This window comes from Plecotus auritus (assembly GCF_963455305.1).
Source record: "Plecotus auritus genome assembly, chromosome: 7".
Taxonomy (NCBI): domain Eukaryota; kingdom Metazoa; phylum Chordata; class Mammalia; order Chiroptera; family Vespertilionidae; genus Plecotus; species Plecotus auritus.
The window spans coordinates 120,327,611-120,345,000 of NC_137774.1; the positions used below are offsets into that span (position 1 = coordinate 120,327,611).

The following is a 17,390-nucleotide window of genomic DNA, read 5'->3' on the forward strand; positions in this document are numbered from 1 at the left end:
GATAAAGAACTGGAAGATGAACTAAGATAAATCCTCCCTCCACACTGAATTAATGGACAAAATATGTATATTTATTTTTCCTTGAGAATTTTTTTAATTTGTGGGGATTAACATTCCCTTATACATATAATTCTGTCTCTCCACATTTAGAAGTGGTTGTACAAATTTCCATTCAAACTCAAGAAGTTTGCTTTGATATATCCCACTCCTTCAATGAATTCCCTCACCATATAAAACCACCGAAGACCAAACACGCTACATGAAATGCTTTCTAAGCTGCAAATCTTCAAGTGAACATTAATTTATTTCCTAAACATCCAATTTTATTAAAACACTCTCCAAATCACTGGAGTTTCCAACCTGCCTTACTACTTTATTAAGCAATAGCTGGATGTAATACTCTATTCCTAGAAAAAATAATTTTCAGAGGCCCATCAAGATAGCTATAATTAGCACGGAGCAGGTTATGGATAGTTAGCTCAGGGTCTTGGCCCCATATGTTCTCAGCACAGATTCCTCCGCGGAAGTGTTATCCCATCACTGAGGCATGGAACATTGGGAACTGAAATAGGCAGGCTGCTTCCCAGGGTCTGGAAGAAGGAAAGCAATCCCCTCCCACTGCAAATTCATTCAACTCCAACCAACTGCAGTTTTGTTCAATGTTTCTTCTGTTTGTAAAGACAAGGAACCTTTAATACTTGTTATCTCTCGCGAGGGATTGAATATACTTTCATTTCAAATCTGTACTGTTTGAATTTCTAATCATGGGTATAAATAACTTACAATTTAAAAAATTTTGAAGAGCTAATTCAAGTGTACTGGTAGTTAGTGCCAGGTACTATGTTTGGTGATGAGAACACGGTGGTGAAACCAATAGGCAGGGTTCCTATCCTTGCGAAAGTTATTGCCTCATCAGAGATAACATTAACAGACTAATCGCTTCAATCATTACTTGTGTTTTCAAGGGTCCCACAAGAGCATAGACTAGGCAACCAGAGTTAGTTTAGGAGACAGTCAGGACAGGTGATGCTGAGGAAGTGACAGTTAATGTGGCAACTGAAGGTAAGGAGGCATCACCCAGGCAAAGGCCAGAGCGGACCCTCTGAGTGGCATGTGCGAGGCTAGGACCTAGGCTGCCTGATTTCCGAACCAGCAACTCTGCTGCAGGACCTACCCTTGCAGGTCCTGTCAACATCCAGGGGCAGCCAATTTTAAAACACAACCATCAGCGCTCATATGTAAGAAAAATAGCTCCATTCGGATTAGCACTGTAAATCAGACTAAATTGCAGCCATAACAATACTTTGCTTCCCAAATGACCCAAGTCTCTTAACGTCCAGAGTATTGTTTGTCATTTACAAGCTTGAATGAAGGCATAAACCAGAGTAACAAAGTCGAGAAAAACTACCTCCTATAATCATTCTCCACTCACGCACCCATGCACAATTGCTATTTAAAAGGCAACAAGCCAGGCGCTGAGGATGCACAATGAGTAAGACACAGCGGAGCCCTGGAAGAGTCTGTAGCCCCCTGAGGTGGCCTGGACGGCATGCAGGCTTCCATTACAACCTAAGGCCTCCAACAGAAGCATGAAGAGAATGCTGGGTGACAACACGAATGTTTGAGTGCTCAGTCAGTTTTAGGCCCACCTCAAATAATCTGGCTATATTGTCAAGTTACATAAAAGATAAACCAATGTCGATGAAAGAGAGTGACTGAGCTTAGGAAAAATTAATATTTAATCCTGTACTTATCAAATGTAGCATCTTGTCTTCTGGCATTATTCCACAAAGTCTCTTTAAGTGTGTTTACTTGCCACAGTGAGAATTTGGGGCCCTAGCTGGTTTGGGTCAGTGGATAGAGCGTTGGCCTGCGAACTGAAGGGTCCCAGGTTTGATTCCGGTCAAGGGCATGTACCTTGGTTGCAGGCACATCCCCAGTAGTGCAGGAGGCAGCTGATTGATGTTTCTCTCTCATCAATGTTTCTAACTCTATCTCTCTCCCCTCCTCTCTATAAAAAATCAGTAAAATATGTTGTAAAAAAAAAATCCTTTCACTGTTAAAAAAAAAGGATTTGGGAAGTTTACTGCAGTAAAGGATTAGATATATGAGGGAAAGACGGTATGCTTTTAAGACCCTCGGAACATGGAAACTGCTCTCCTTTTTCACAAATATTTGAAAGGTCCCCCAGGGTACAGCCTTCCAGCTCTCTAACCCTCTCTGGTCATTCTCAGGCACATGTCTCTCTATAAAGCAGAACCAGCGATGACTCCTGCTGCCCACTGTATCACATGAAACTCCTTTCTCTTGCCCTTAAAGATCCCAATCCCACCCCATCTCCCAGTTCAGAACAGCTGCCCATCCTGTCTCAGAGCTTACCTTCTTCGTCTTTCCTTTATTTGGTTTTCATACAAGTGCCACTGGTTGAGATGTTTCTCTTCCCCAAATATCCAAATCCTACTTGCCCTTCCTTTCAGATGTGTATCTCACTAGCTCCCTCCTTAATGGGCACTCTTCTCCAGCCCCCACTCACTTACTCACAGTGCCATGCACAGGCAGGTCATCACACAATCGCATCGTGAATGGCCCCTCCAGCGCATGGGGTCCCTTTAAAAGAGCTGTCTGTTGGGTACACTAATTGGCTCCCCCCACTCTGACAGCAGGTCTCTATGTGGGGCTTTTTCTAATTTACATAGGGTTTCCAGTGAAGCTTCACAAGAATATATATAAGACCTAGGACCATGCTCTACCCTCCTACCATGCTGGCTGTGAGTGGAGAAGCTGTGAGCTCCGCACAGAGCCTGGTGAAGGGCCACGCGGGGAGAGCTAAAGGCTCCCTTAGAAGGGGTGGACCTCGAGGGCTTACTCATCCATTCTGCTGCCATCAAATCTGGCCGACAAAGTCATCCCTTCAGCTCTTTACTTCTCTGTCTTCCACGTCATAGCGTCCTCTCGCTTGCCTGGTCTCCCAGAAGACTTTCAGAGTCTTTCTGGGTAGTTCCATCAGGTTTATGGGACTCCACACTCCCTCCCGTCCAGACCCACAGGGCCTCACCTGGATCTCCCGCTGTCACTGGCTGGGGTGGTTCAGAAAGCGCACTAGAGTGAGTCAGAGTGGTTGCACCTCAGCCCAGAGCTTGCTTCCTCTCCCCGCCCCTCACCGGCAGCATTCCTGTGTCCTCCCACCTGCAACACTAGCCACCCTCACACACCTGGTCAGGTTAGCTTGTGTTGTGGAGGGTTGCTAGGAACGCCAGCCGCACGGAGGTACTCGCCTTTTCCATCCGATGATCCATCCATTGGCAGTTTCACTCTGCATCACAGACCGCCCTCGCCCACAGCCACAGTGACCCTAGAGTGACAGGCCCTCTCCCCCACCCCCATCTGAACTGTTTCCTTCCGGAAGCTCTTCCACCTGCCCCATCCTGCTCTGTGTTCTTTATTATTCAGTCACAAACCCTCTCCTTCTCTCTTGTAGTATTGCTATCTCAGGAAGTTGATTTCTCCCCATGGCCTTAACTATCATTTACTATGATTATGTGAACAATTCTCCCTAACTTATTGACAGCCCTACTTTATCACCAGACTACATTATTTTTCCTTAAAGTGAGGAAGCCAAGAAAGATGCAGGCTCCAATCCCTGCTCCAGTACTTGCTAATCCACATTAATTAACCTCCTGGAGACTCCACTGCCTTCACTCTAAACTGGGAGTAACACCACCTCCCACTGGAGTTGATGGAAAGGTCAAATGACGGAATGTGGGGAACTCCTCTGGCCCGGAACCACTGGCGTTGGGCACAATGCTAGTCTTCACCACCATGCCACTCTTTCATTTCTTTTGCCTGATCTAATCACGTATCTCCCACACCTGGATTATATCAAGGCCCTTCTAATAGTTTCCAGGTCTGGTTCTTTCCCACCCCCATCCCAACCCTCATCTCTAGCTCCCAATCCTTTCTCTTTGGCTGCCTGACTAATTTATCGGAAATAAATGTGTAACATGTTCTCACTCTGATGAAATACTAAACTCTATAGTTTCCCACTGTGTCCTAGATAAGGCCCAAAATCTTCTCCATGAACTTTAGACTCTCCATTACTGGACTTTGACCTAATCCAGTGGTCAGCAAACTCATTAGTCAACAGAGCCAAATATCAACAGTACAACAATTGAAATTTCTTTTGAGAGCCAAATTTTTTAAACTTAAACTTCTTCCAACACCACTTCTTCAAAATAGACTTGCCCAGGCTGTGGTATTGTGTGGAAGAGCCACACTCAGGGGCCAAAGAGCCGCATGTGGCTCACGAGCTGCAGTTTGCTGACCACGGACCTAATCTATTCCACTACCTTCTTCAATATTGCCCACATCTCCCCTTCAGCCAGGGCGTCCTTCCTGTCTCGTGGGCACCTCATCAGGCAGCATAGCTCACTGGTTAAGCGTGTGAGAGGAGTCTGGACTCAAGACTGTCCGGTGGAATTCCAGCTGACACTGAATTCATGTGCAACCTCAAGCAAGTTACTTAACCTTTTTGTGCCTCAGTGTTCACATATGTAAAATGGGAATAGTAACAATTCTTACTTCATAGGGTTGTTTTAAGAATAAGTTAATGTACATGAACCAGTAACAGTGCTTGGCAAAGATACCTGCTGGGCAACAGCGAGTGTTATCACCACCATCACGCCACATTCCACCTCTGAGCCTTTCATCTTGCCATTCCCATCCCCTACAAAGCCTTTTCCCTGTTCAGGTCCCACTTACCCCTCCCCTTGAGGATTTAGCTCAAGATACAACACCTGTATCTGTTTTAGCTCAGGTTATCTTCTCAACTCATGTTTGTACTTCCCACGTGAACACTTACTCATACATGCTGCGTTGGAGGGTTATGGGGCTCTTTTCTAAATGTATGCCATGGCCTGTCAATGAAGCTATAAATTGCTCAAGAGACAGGGGTCATTTTTGCACCCTCCCATGCACTATAACGCTGAGTGTACTATTGCAGAGAAGAACTAAAAAATCACTGTTGATTCAAACCTTTGTTTCCATTTTCTCATCAATTAAAATTTCACTTAAAAATGAATGAGGTATAGTTTTAATAACTCATTTTTAAAAAAATGCTAGACTCAAGAATATAATTAATAAATTAGAATGCTTACGTTTCAGTCTGATGGCTTCTTAGTGACCAAGAGTCCACTAAGCATCTCGTTTCCCACAGTGGGAATAGCATGCACCCCACAGGGCTAAGAGAGTCAAGTCAGATACAACATACTCAGGCAAGATGGGCAACAACACAAAATAAGTATTAAAAACATTCCCAATTTAAAACCTTGGACAAATCAATAATGATTTTTAACTTTTATTTTTTTTTTAAACTCTCTCTGCTGGATGCACAAGAGAAAAACAAATAATATGTTTTCTGAACCATAAGATTCTTATTTAATAACACATCTCAAATAATGAAAGAGGAAACTGGCTATTTTTTAAGTTCTTTCCTCACAGGAGCTATAATGCAGACCCGAACTTGAACTCTACGAGGACAGGAGCCATGCCTGTTTCAGCTGCTGCACATCCCCAGAGCCTGGCACACATGTTCTCACTCTGATGAAATACTAAACTCTCTATAGTTTCCCACTGTGTCCTAGATAAGGCCCAAAATCTTCTCCATGAACTTTAGACTCTTTAAATATTTGTTAAACTTAAACTTCTTCCAACGCCACTTCTTCAAAATAGACTTGCCCAGGCTGTGGTATTGTGTGGAAGAGCCACACTCAGGGGCCAAAGAGCTGCATGTGGCTCACGAGCTGCAGTTTGCTGACCACGGACCTAATCTATTCCACTACCTTCTTCAATATTGCCCACATCTCCCCTTCAGCCAGGGCGTCCTTCCTGTCTCGTGGGCACCTCATCAGGCAGCATAGCTCACTGGTTAAGCAAACTTTAAATATTTGTTAAATAAGTGTAGGCATTTGTGCATGAATAAACACAAAAATATTATCTGATGGCTCAAAAGCAACATTATGAGTTTTACAATTATCAGAAATTTTGCTCAAAGCACGTCAGAAAACTGGTTAGGATAACCTAGTTTAAATATATAGTCACTTACAAGCTTATTGTCATCAACCTGGCAGTTGTACAACGTAAAAAACACATATACACAAAAATCCCGGGGCTGCCTCCTGTAAGACACCAGAGCAAGCAACCGGCGGCTGAGGGAGCTGCTTTCTAAGGAGAGCTCCTCTGTGCTTCACAAACAGCACCTGGGGACCCAGCGACTACAGGTGTCTGCAGTGATGGCTTATTCACTTCAGCAAAAGAATATTCAGATGTTCGGGTTTGTCTATTGTTAGCCATGCTGTCACACCATGGCATACATTCTTGCAATGCCTTAAATTATTAACATAGCATAATAATGGTGCTTTTAAAAAGACCTGCAATACAGTCACCTAACAAAGTATATTATTTATCACAACAAGACCATGATTCTGATGAAAGATAATGGATCATCTATAAGTGAAGCTGAGCCATCCCTTTGTGCCAGCAGATCTACTTAGGGCACCAACATACACACATCTCAGCACATACATAACATACTAGGTGTACTAGTTAATAATGCGGATTTTTTTCAATAGATGGAGTTACACATATGTTGATATATATGCGATTTGATATGTATGCTATTTTGTTGTATTGACAGCAAGCTTCAAAACTTCATATGTCAAGGTGTTAACATCATAGATATTTTTACGCTTAAAAATGTCAAATTTCGTGCCAAAAAAAGAGCATTTGCAGGAAGTTTCAATTCATTATTTTGAAGAAAAAGTTATCGTATACTTCGGGAAGCTTATGGTAAACATGCTCCATCTCAAGATACTTGTGAACGCTGGTTTAAATGCTTTAAAAGTGATGATTTCAATGTGAAAGACAAAGAACGTCCAGGTCAACTGAAAAAGTTTGAAGACCAACAATCACAAGCATTATTGGATGAAGATATGTGTCAAACTCAAAAACAACTTGCAGAAAGATTAAACGTTGCTCGGCAACAATTTCCGATCGTTTACAAGCAATGGGAAAGATTTTAAAGGAAGGAAAATGGGTGCCACATCAACTGAACAAAAGACAAATGGAAAACCAAAAAGTCATCAGTAAAATGTTGCTTCAACAGCACAGAAGAAAGTCTTTTTTTGCATCGCATTTTTACTTTCGATGAAAAGTGGATTTCTTTTGAGAACCCCAAATGCACAAAATGATGGGTTGATCCAGGTCAACCATCAACATCGACTGCAAGGTCAAATCGCTTCGGAAAGAAGACAATGCTCTGTGTTTGGTGGGATCAGGAAGGTGTGGTGTATTATGAGCTTCTAAAACCAGGTGAAACCATTAATACTGATTGCTACCAAGGACAAATAATCAATTTGAACCACGCTTTGACCAGAATGGGCCAGAAGACACAGCAAAGTAATTTTGCTTCATGATAACGCACCACTTCAAAACCAGTTAAAGACACATTAAAAGATCTTGCCTGGGAAGTATTAACCCACCCTCTGTATTCACCAGACCTTGCTCCTTCAGATTACCACTTGTTCTGATCAATGGCACACGCACTTTCTGAGCAGCACTTCAAAACATACGAAGAAGTGGAAAATTGGGTCTCTGAATGGTTTGCCTCAAAACAAGAAAAGTTCTATTGAGATGGTATCCACAAATTACCTGAAAGATGGGGGAAATGTGTAGCTAGCAATGGACATTACTTTGAATAAAGCACTTTTGATGTTTCTCTTGAAATTATTGTGTTTTCTTTGATTACAAAATCTGCCATTATTAACTGGTACAATAGGACCTTAAGTGCAGTATGATGTTGTAAGAGATCAGAAGAGGGAGACGATTTCTGAGATGCTGGTTTGGGAGATGGTTAGGAAACACCTCACAGAGGAGGTGGGAACTACTTACTTAGTATTTATACTAATTGTGTGCCAACAGAGGGGCAGGGACTATCAAATCTTCCCTGTGACAGGTGCTTTACCTGTCTGATTTCAATAGATCTGTATAGAATCCTAGGAGGTAACCGTTATTATCTGCATCTTAGAAATGAGAAAACTGAGGCAAAGAAGTTAGGTAACTTATCCAAGACCTCACAGTTAAGAAGCGGTGGAGCTTGGATTTGAACAGATGACAATGATGCTCATGAATCTTTTGCTCTAACAAGTTGACTCCCCTACTTTCAAAAACTAAAATAAAATATTTGAACTTTTCAAAAATGACGATAAAGGCTGAGATGTGTTTGTCATTCCAGATGAGCTAGGCCTAGAGGTGGGAAAGTATCAGAGACACTCAATCCAGAGTGCAGCCGGCTAGATGACGCGGAGCGCTGCAAAACGAGGCGCTCTGAGCATCCTCGGGGGGAAACAGAAGATGGTTGATTCCACTGCAGCTGAGTATGCTGTGCATTCATGAAACATACCATTAAAAGGGACCACAGGCAGGATAAACATGGAGTATCCACTCTCTGCTTGCTCCGGAAAGTGAAAAGCACAGAAGCTTTGGCCTCTGGTGCAACATGTGGGCAGAGTTCAACACAAACATCCTAATGTTGCCTGGAAACCAGGACAATAGCCACAGCCGATCTGTGATCTCAGTCCAAGCCAGAGGCTGCAGGACTTTTGGCCACGCTGCTGAGTGTCTGGTTATGAGCTCTAACACTGGACCACGCTAAGTGCTTAGAAAAAATCCACAGAAGGCATGAAGTTGAACTTCCGGTACTACAAGAAAATTGATTCATTTTCATTGCTTTGCAAGCTCCAGAATTCCAGTGGGGCGTGTTTTGTTTTTGGTTTTGTTCTGGAATGATAATTATTTTGGGGGCAAGTTAAAGAGCAAGTGCCTGGATTAGTTATCAAAGAGTAGAAAAGCCACCTTTTTCCTGAAATTATGTTCCTGCCTCTAAGGATCCTGAATGATTTTCTTTTTCTTTCTTTTTTTTTCCACTTTATTTTTATTGTTGACACTAATACAGAAGTCCTCATTTCCCCCTCCCCCTTTTGCCACCTCCACCCAGCCCCCCCCCCCGCCCCCCCATTGCTTTTCTCGATGCATGAAATAATTCCAACTATGTCTGACGTTGCCTGCCCAACATAAAGCGAAGTAGAGAAGTTAGACCCGGAAAAGACAACCCGCCCTCCTCTTCTGGTTTTTCCCAGAGAAAAAGTTTGTCCAGCTAGGATTTACTTAAGCCTGTGAGTCAAGCAATTGCAGCATAATAGATGCTCCATAATGAACAACGAAGTAGAAGGCCCTTGCAAGGTATGTAACCTTTGAGTCTTAACCTCTTTGGAACAGTTTCCTCACCTGCAAATTGTCAGGCTTAAGAATTCTGGAGTGCTGCATCGCTGATGTTATATATTGTAATTATATGAAGCTTATTAAATAATGTAGCCAATGATACATGGTCAAATAGGAAAGACTAGAGTTTGGCCTCTGGAGTCCCACCAAGCTGGGGTCTAATTTTAGCTGTAACTTCAGGGAAGCTGCTTCACTCTTCCAAATCAGAGTTTTTATCTGGGTTGAATGGGTATAAAAATGATACCATGTCATAAGCTGGTTGTGAGGCTTAAATGAGGGCGTGTTTATGAAGTGTTTGGCTCAGTGCCTGGCACATGGTAAGTCCATAAACAGCAGTGATTTTTGTTTTATGAACAGCAGCAGCCTCAAAAGTTTTCCTCAGTCTCTGAGTGGAAGTGCAGTTCTGCGGTGACCACTGCTTTGAGAAGTTACACACTAACGTTGTTTATCTTCCTTAAAGAAAATAGGGCAACATTATTTTGCATTACAGCATTTTCTTTGGATTCAAATGCATGGCTTGCTTAGGTCTAGGTTCCAGTCAATACAGAGAAAGGAATCTCGGTGCCAGCAAAGCTTTGTACAAATCCTGAAAGATTATGAGCTCACTTAAAGCACATGTGGCTATTGTTATTATTACTGCGCTAGAGGCCCAATGCACGAAATTGGTGCATGGGTAGGGTCCCTAGGCCTGGCCGGCGATCAGGGCCGATCTGCAGGGCGACCAGTGGGGTGAGGCGGGGGGAAGGCCCACTGGCACTTGCCTTGGCTGGCCTGGGGCCTGCGGGCTGGGGGGCAGCTCCTGCCTTGAGCATCTTCCCCCTGGTGGTCAGTATTCGTCATAGCAACCGCTGTTCCGCCATTCAGTTGATTTGCATATTAGGCTTTTATTATATAGGATAAGAGTAAAAAGTTCTGAGCTCTCCTGAACAACTGTCTCAGAGCCTTCCAGCTTGGCTTCCACAGCGCATTCAAGTTCATTTCTTAGCTATAAACCGAACGGAGAGTGAGAGGACATGCGGACTTTTACAGTCCTTGTGTTAGCAAACCAATTGCCAGCCTAATCTCTACCAGGATGATAGACTCAAATGTCTCTAATGGAAAGCAAGTGGGAATTTATAAGGAAACGCTGAGATAGAGCCAATCATGTGGCAGCTGAGATAGGGGCCTCTCACATGTGCATTCTTGCAGCCAGCTTCTCGGTGAAGCATGCTCTAATAAGGCTTACATGAAAGGAATTATAACAAGGCTCCCTTGTCCAAGCTGACCTTTAAATCATCAAAACAAAAATGTGGCGTGAACTAAAATCTCATTCTGGAAACCATATAAAAATAATAAATTCACAAATGTATACTAACAGCAAGTTTAATCTTTTAGCAAATACGAAAGGGGTAGTGTTCTGTAGTCATTAGGAGAATGAATGGCTGTGAAGCCAGACCACTTGAGTTTGATTCCAGTTCTGCTGCCCATTGTGTGACCTTGAGCAAATTCCTTAACTGCTTTGTGCCTCAGTTTCCTCATCTATAAAATGGGAATAATAATAGCACCTTCTACTGAATGTCATTCCACTTTCCTCAAGAATAAAAATTTAGGAGAATAGAAAAAAATGATTTTAAAGTAGGCTTCATTTGAAATGGATGTAAAATCTAAACATTGCTGCTTATCCTTCAACCTAAGCAAAAGTTCTGCATTCCTACACAATAGAAAGTTTTTAGTTAAGTATTCTTTAATCCTGCTGTTTAAAAATTTCACCATGTTCAAAGATGGCTAATTTATCCCTTCTCAACCTCCTATTAAAATGTCTAAAGAAACTCTCAACGAAACTATTATCTGCTAATTCCAATCAGGGTACAATACTCTCCCTTTCACACAAGCAGGAAACCTCATCCATCAGAGAATTTCAACAGCATGGAGATATTGAGCATAACAATAGAGAGCACAATACTGATTTCTAGTGCTCTTTTCAATTTAGATACAAATTCCTCTCTGTTATTTAAACTGCTGAGACAGAGACTACTGAGCGGAGGATTTTATAAGACTAGTCTACTGAAAAGAGCCTCGGAATTAAATAGAACCTTGCTGAGTGAGCCAGGGTAGGTTATTTAATCTCTCAGGGTCTTGGTCCTCTCATTTATAAAATTGCCCTATCACCTACTTACCTAGTTGCAAAATATTCAACTCTTAAGAGGATTAAATGAAATCCTATGTATATCACTTAGCACAGCAGTTGTTCAGTGAAGTAACAAATGGTTGGTTTCTTTTTCTTCTTCCCGTGTATTTTCAAATCTCTGGATACTGGAGAGCTTATCCAAACTACATAGATGCAGCTGGACCTAACCCCTCTCTCAGAGCATTCCAGAACTATTTTCACATGATCAGAACTAGGCAGAATGTCCTTTGTTATGTTTTATTTGTTGTCTTTCCATTTTGAATAGTAACCAAATCTTCAGTTCATTGATCTATGGGAGAATGTGTGCAAGTTATACATACACAGAGAAGGTATGGTTTACCAGTGATTGAACCGGAAATTAATTGGTGTATTTTGCCAAGATTTTAATGGCAAATATATAGATCAGTGTTCATCATATCCAATCTTTGGGAACATGTGAAGAGGTATAAGAATATGATTGTCAGAAGGACTAGAGAAGAAAACAATTTTAATTTGCTGGGCTAGGAATCCTGGTCTACCAAAAAAAACCCCACTGAGAATAATTGAGAACCCATTACCACAAAAAATTTTAAAACCAGGGGGAAGGATCAAACTCAATAGCCAGAAGAGGTTAACCTTCCCTTTTTGATCTCTGAATATTCAGTAAGGGGATACATTGTTTCTTAGCAATGTGGCAAAATTCCAAACAATTAAGGATTAATTAATTGATTGACTTAAACATCAAGGTTAGAACAAGATACCACATCGAAGATAGTTTAGATTTATAACACTGCTAGGAAAAAATGATCATTAGTTCTAATCATGGAAACGAGAAGCAAAATGTGCAGAAATAGATAATTATTTAAACATTTTATCATAAAATGTACATAATGATTTGGCAATGAATGCTATGTCATGTCATTGGGCAATGTGACTGGCCAAGCATTAACACCTTAGCACAATGGTTCTTGGCCCAGGAACAGAGCAGTCACAGGCAGTGTGTGGGAGGGCGGGTGAAGGACATGAACACTTACAAAGAGGAAAGGGCAGGAGGGAGAGGAAGGGTTGTAGCCCAATAAGCTATAAGCCCCTTAGGTGATTCTGAAACTCCCCGACATTAAGAATCACCACTTTAGGTAGTTTAAAGATGGCTGTAGAGTGGGTCAGGGAAATGACTATTGTTTCCTACCATCTATTGTTATCCATTGGCACTTTCCTCCGGGTGACAAACTCAGTCTCTTCATTTGGTTAAAAGAAAGAAACCAGACCACACGAGATATTAGGAAACATTTTAAAAAATTACTTTTCCAAAGTACTTTCCAGCCAGTGCTAAGATTGCCAGCCCAGGTTTTCCCTGAAGAGATATTCCTGTAGTGCCTCAAGAATATCTGTCCTCTTCAGTCTTCTGGCCCTACAGCCCAGCAGCTCCTGTATGCGATTATGCCTGTAGCTCACACCCTTTTTATACTCTAAGGAATTGTATGCTGTACACATCACCAATCCCAATATTGCTGTCATTTTATAGGCAGAAATCCTATTCCATTACAGAAACACTTAATAGTATACACATCAAGTATACAGCTCATCTACAAGGATTTTTTTTAACAGTGCAATTTTCAAATGACATAGTGATTGAATTTTCAGAAAGTAATATTTGTCTATTTTTGTAGGTCAGGGGTCTAAAATACAAATGAAAATATGTGTTGGGTGATGTGAAGGAGTATATCAGGCCAGTATGGATAGGGGGTAGTGGACTTTGTAACAGATCTGAGCATACATTCCTCACCTTAAGGCTTTCAAACATTTTAAAAAACTGATTTGGGAGAAAGGGGAAGGGGAAGAGAGAAACATCGATTTTTTTCTTTCACTTCTGTATGGTTTCATTGGTTGATTCTCGCATGTGCTCTGACGGGGGATTGAACCCTAAACCTTGGCATATCATGATGACACTCTGACTAACTGAGCTACTGGCCAGGGTTAAACATTTTAATACATTATGGAGGCCTAATGAAATTAGTATGAATGCTAATGGAAGAATCCTCTTCTGTTCCAGACACACAGAAATACTATATAAAATTTAACAAAAATTTAAATAAATAAAGAGATAATCTAAGGGATAATAAATATAAGAGAGGTTAAGAATCCTAGATGATAAAATATTCTGGCTACCAGTTTCAATTTCCTGCTGTAGACCAAGCCCTCGGACCCTGATACACCTCTGTAAATAAAATATCATGAAAAGATGCATGTCTAAAAGCCAGTGAGGCACTGTTTTAGATAAATTGTTAGCATGATGATGGCAAGACCTAGTAATGGAATTATATAAAAGGATTTTTTTGCCCTTTTGGACATGAACTCAATTTCCTATGTTCATAATAGGAAATTAAAAAACTATATGTAACTGAAAACATACAAATAATTCTACTCTTTGCGTCTTTCTCTGGCCGCCCTCTTAGAATAGCCAATGAAGAAACAACACGGAGACTGAGTCCCTGGTTTCTCTGTAGGAACAAGGCTTTCTCATCCCCCGACAACAACTGTGTTATGGGCAACTCTAGAGGCTCCAACGTCTGGTCGAAGTCTTTGTATTTAAGTCACTTGTGCAGAGGCCCTCAATCCAGTCCAGAGTCCAGAGAGCATGCTCACATAGTAGGCTGGACTCAATCTCTTATGGAAACTTTGAGTGCAATGGGAGTGGTCAGATCCTTGCTTAGGCTCCAAATGTGGGACATGAACATCAATTAATTCAGTTCATGGGGAAACCTCAGTATGATTCAGAATTCTAAGACCCTGTAGATAGCTAGAATTCTCACCAAGATTTCAGTGCACTGCCAAGTCCAGGTGAAGACTACATACAGATAAGCTCTGTATAGTCCAACTATACAACTCAACATTAAAAAAAACAACAACAAAACAAAACCCAAATATTCCAATTGAAAAATGGGCAAAGAACCTGAATAGTCACTTCTTCAACGAGGGCATACAAATGGCCAACAGACACAGGAAAAGATGCTCAAAGTCACTAGTCATAAGAGAAATACAAATGAAACCACAAGGAGATACCATCTCACACCTGTCAGATGGTTAACACACCAAAAAATCAACAAACAAGTGTTAGCTAGGATGTGAAGAAAAGGGAACTCGCATGCACTGTTGGTGCGCCACTGTGGAAAACAGTATGGAGGGTCCTCCAAAAATTAAAAAGAGAACTGTCTCATGACCCAGCAATTCCATTTCTGGGTATATATATCCAGCAAAACCCAAAACACAAATTTGAAAGTATATATGCACCCCTACCTATGTTCATTACAGCATTATTTGCAATAACCAAGAAATTAAAGCAATCCAAGTGCCCATCAATAGACAAGTGAGTAAAAATGCGGTGGTACATATACATAATGGAATATAACTTGGTGACAAAAAAGAATGAAATCTTACAATTTGTGATGGCATTGATGGACCTAGAGGGCAGTATGCCAAGTGAAATAAGTCAGAGAAAGACAGATACCATATGATTTCATCTAAAGAGCAAAATAAACAAACAAAATAGAAACAGACTCATAGATACAGAGAACAGTGATGGTTATCAGAGGGGAGGGGATTGTGGGGTTGGGTGAAAAAGGTGAAGAGATTAAGAACTACAAATTGATAGTCACAAAAATAGTTATGGGGATGTAAAGTGCAGGATACGGAATATAGTCAATAATATTGTAGGATCTATGTATGGTGCCAGGTGGGTACCTGAAATATCGGGGGGGACCACTTTGTAAAGTATATGATTGTCTAACCACTGTGCTGTACACCTAAAACTAATACAAAATAATATTGAATGTAAAGGGTAATTGAAAAATAAAACTAAAAAAATTCGATACCCACTTATAAATTCAGAGCAAACTATGAATATAAGAAAACATTATGAACTTGATAGTATATTCTAAAAAATTAGAGCAAATATCATAATTAATGGTAAAAAAAATCTTAGAAACATTCTTATCTAGTTCAGGGATAGCATTTTATTAAAGAGTTTAACCACCATCCTATATAATAAAGAGCTAATATGCTAATTAGACCGAACAGCAGAAAGACCGTCCGGATGACATTCCAGACAAAGCCGAGGCTGCGAGAGCCGGCCAAGGCAGCCAGGGCTGCGAGGGCCGAGTCTCTCGCACAAATTTTGTGCACCGGGCCTCTAGTAATTAAATAAGAACAAATAAAAATAGCAGAATTTAAAAGGAAGTAATACCATTCTTATAATTCCCAAATTATGTAATTGTCTACATAGGAATCACTAACACTAGTAGCAAAGTTCAGCAAGTGTGCTGGATCAGAGATAAATATACAAAAGTCAACTGTATTTCTAGGTGCTAGAAACAATCAGAAAATGTAGATTTTGTTAAAAGATATCCTTTTGACAAATGCATCTAATGGTGTAACTACTACCATAACCCCCCAAATTTCCCTTATAACTCTCTCAGTCTCCTACCCTCACCCTCGATCTCTAATGTCACTGATCTGATTTCTGTCTCTAGTTTTTTCCTTCCCCAGAAATTCAAGTACTAGTAAGTGGAGTTTTTAGTCTTTACTATCTGATTTTTAAATTTTGTACATGTTTTGCATGTATTAGTAGTTTATTTTTATTCAAGGGTAGTATTCCATTATATGGATGTGCCCTGGATTTTTATCCAGTTGTATTAGTTGATGGTCACTTGGCTGTGGCGATTATTGATAAAACAGCTATAAAGATTTGTGTAGAGGTAAACAAAATAACTGTTATTATAAACAATGAATAGGAACACAAATAGTTGGCTGATTTTAAGAAATTAGTTCAAATTAATTCTTCAGTTTTCCTAATGGCTTTCTCTTGCTTCTCTCTCTCCCTCCTCCTCCCTACCTCCTTTCCTGTCTCCCTTCCTCCCTTTCTTGCTCTCAGTTTCATTCTTTCAAACTGTTATTATATGTGACACCTTTTAAATTTTCATTGTTGGAGAGGAATTATACTCAGCCAATTCAGAGAACAATCAAGGAACTAAACTCACCACTAGTACTATGTAACCAATTCCTCACGCAGGCGTCCTCAAACTACGGCCCGCGGGCCACATGCGGCCCAAGGACATTTATCCAGCCGGCTGGGTGCCGCTGCCTGTCCTGCTTAGCAGCCGACTCGTCCCGGGCCCGCGGTGTGCATAGGAATTTGTTCAGTTTGTTTTTTAAACTATAGTCCGGCCCTCCAACGGTCTGAGGGACAGTGAACTGGCCCCCTGTTTAAAAAGTTTGAGGACCCCTGCTCTAGTGCATTGGGGAACTTCTCTCAACACACATGAACTGAACCAAAGCCAACATTTACATTTCAATGTGCTGCTTCCTAAACACTGCTGTGCAGTCTGCAAAGCTCACCAGTTTATAACAGACATTAAGCGTCCGTGCTGCACACACACAGATTGCCGCTACATCCTCATTGAGATTGGCCACCTACCCCTTCTCCATCAGTCAGCAGATGTGGCCTTTCCTATGATTATGTTAAGTGTCACTATTTAAAAAAAAAAAAAGTTTTTTGACTTTTAGAGAGAGAGGAAGGAAGACGGAGATAGAAACATTAATGTGTCAGTGAAGCATCCATCTGCTGCCTCCTGCACCTCCCCTACTTGGGATCGAGCTGTAACCCTGGCATGTGCACTGACTAGACCCCTGACCTTTACACAGGGTGACTCCCAACCAACTGAGCCACACCAGCCAGGGCAAATGTCACTATACTGTCTCCTAGAACCCAGACAGCACTCCTGCCCCACTACATTCCCAGCAACAAATACCCTTTCAGATACTGAGAAATCAGTGTGCAAAAGTTGAATTCAGTGCCCACAAACAAAACATCAGGAAGAGGCACTCGGTAGTTGTTCATCAGAAAACAAACTTC

The 17,390-nt window shown here is 41.3% G+C and overlaps 1 protein-coding gene across 12 annotated transcripts in view; it reads right to left on the reverse strand.

The window, feature by feature from the left end:
• The window catches only part of CAST (calpastatin), a 119,857-nt gene that overhangs the window by 59,342 nt on the left and 43,125 nt on the right, over positions 1-17,390 (reverse strand). The window lies entirely within an intron of this gene.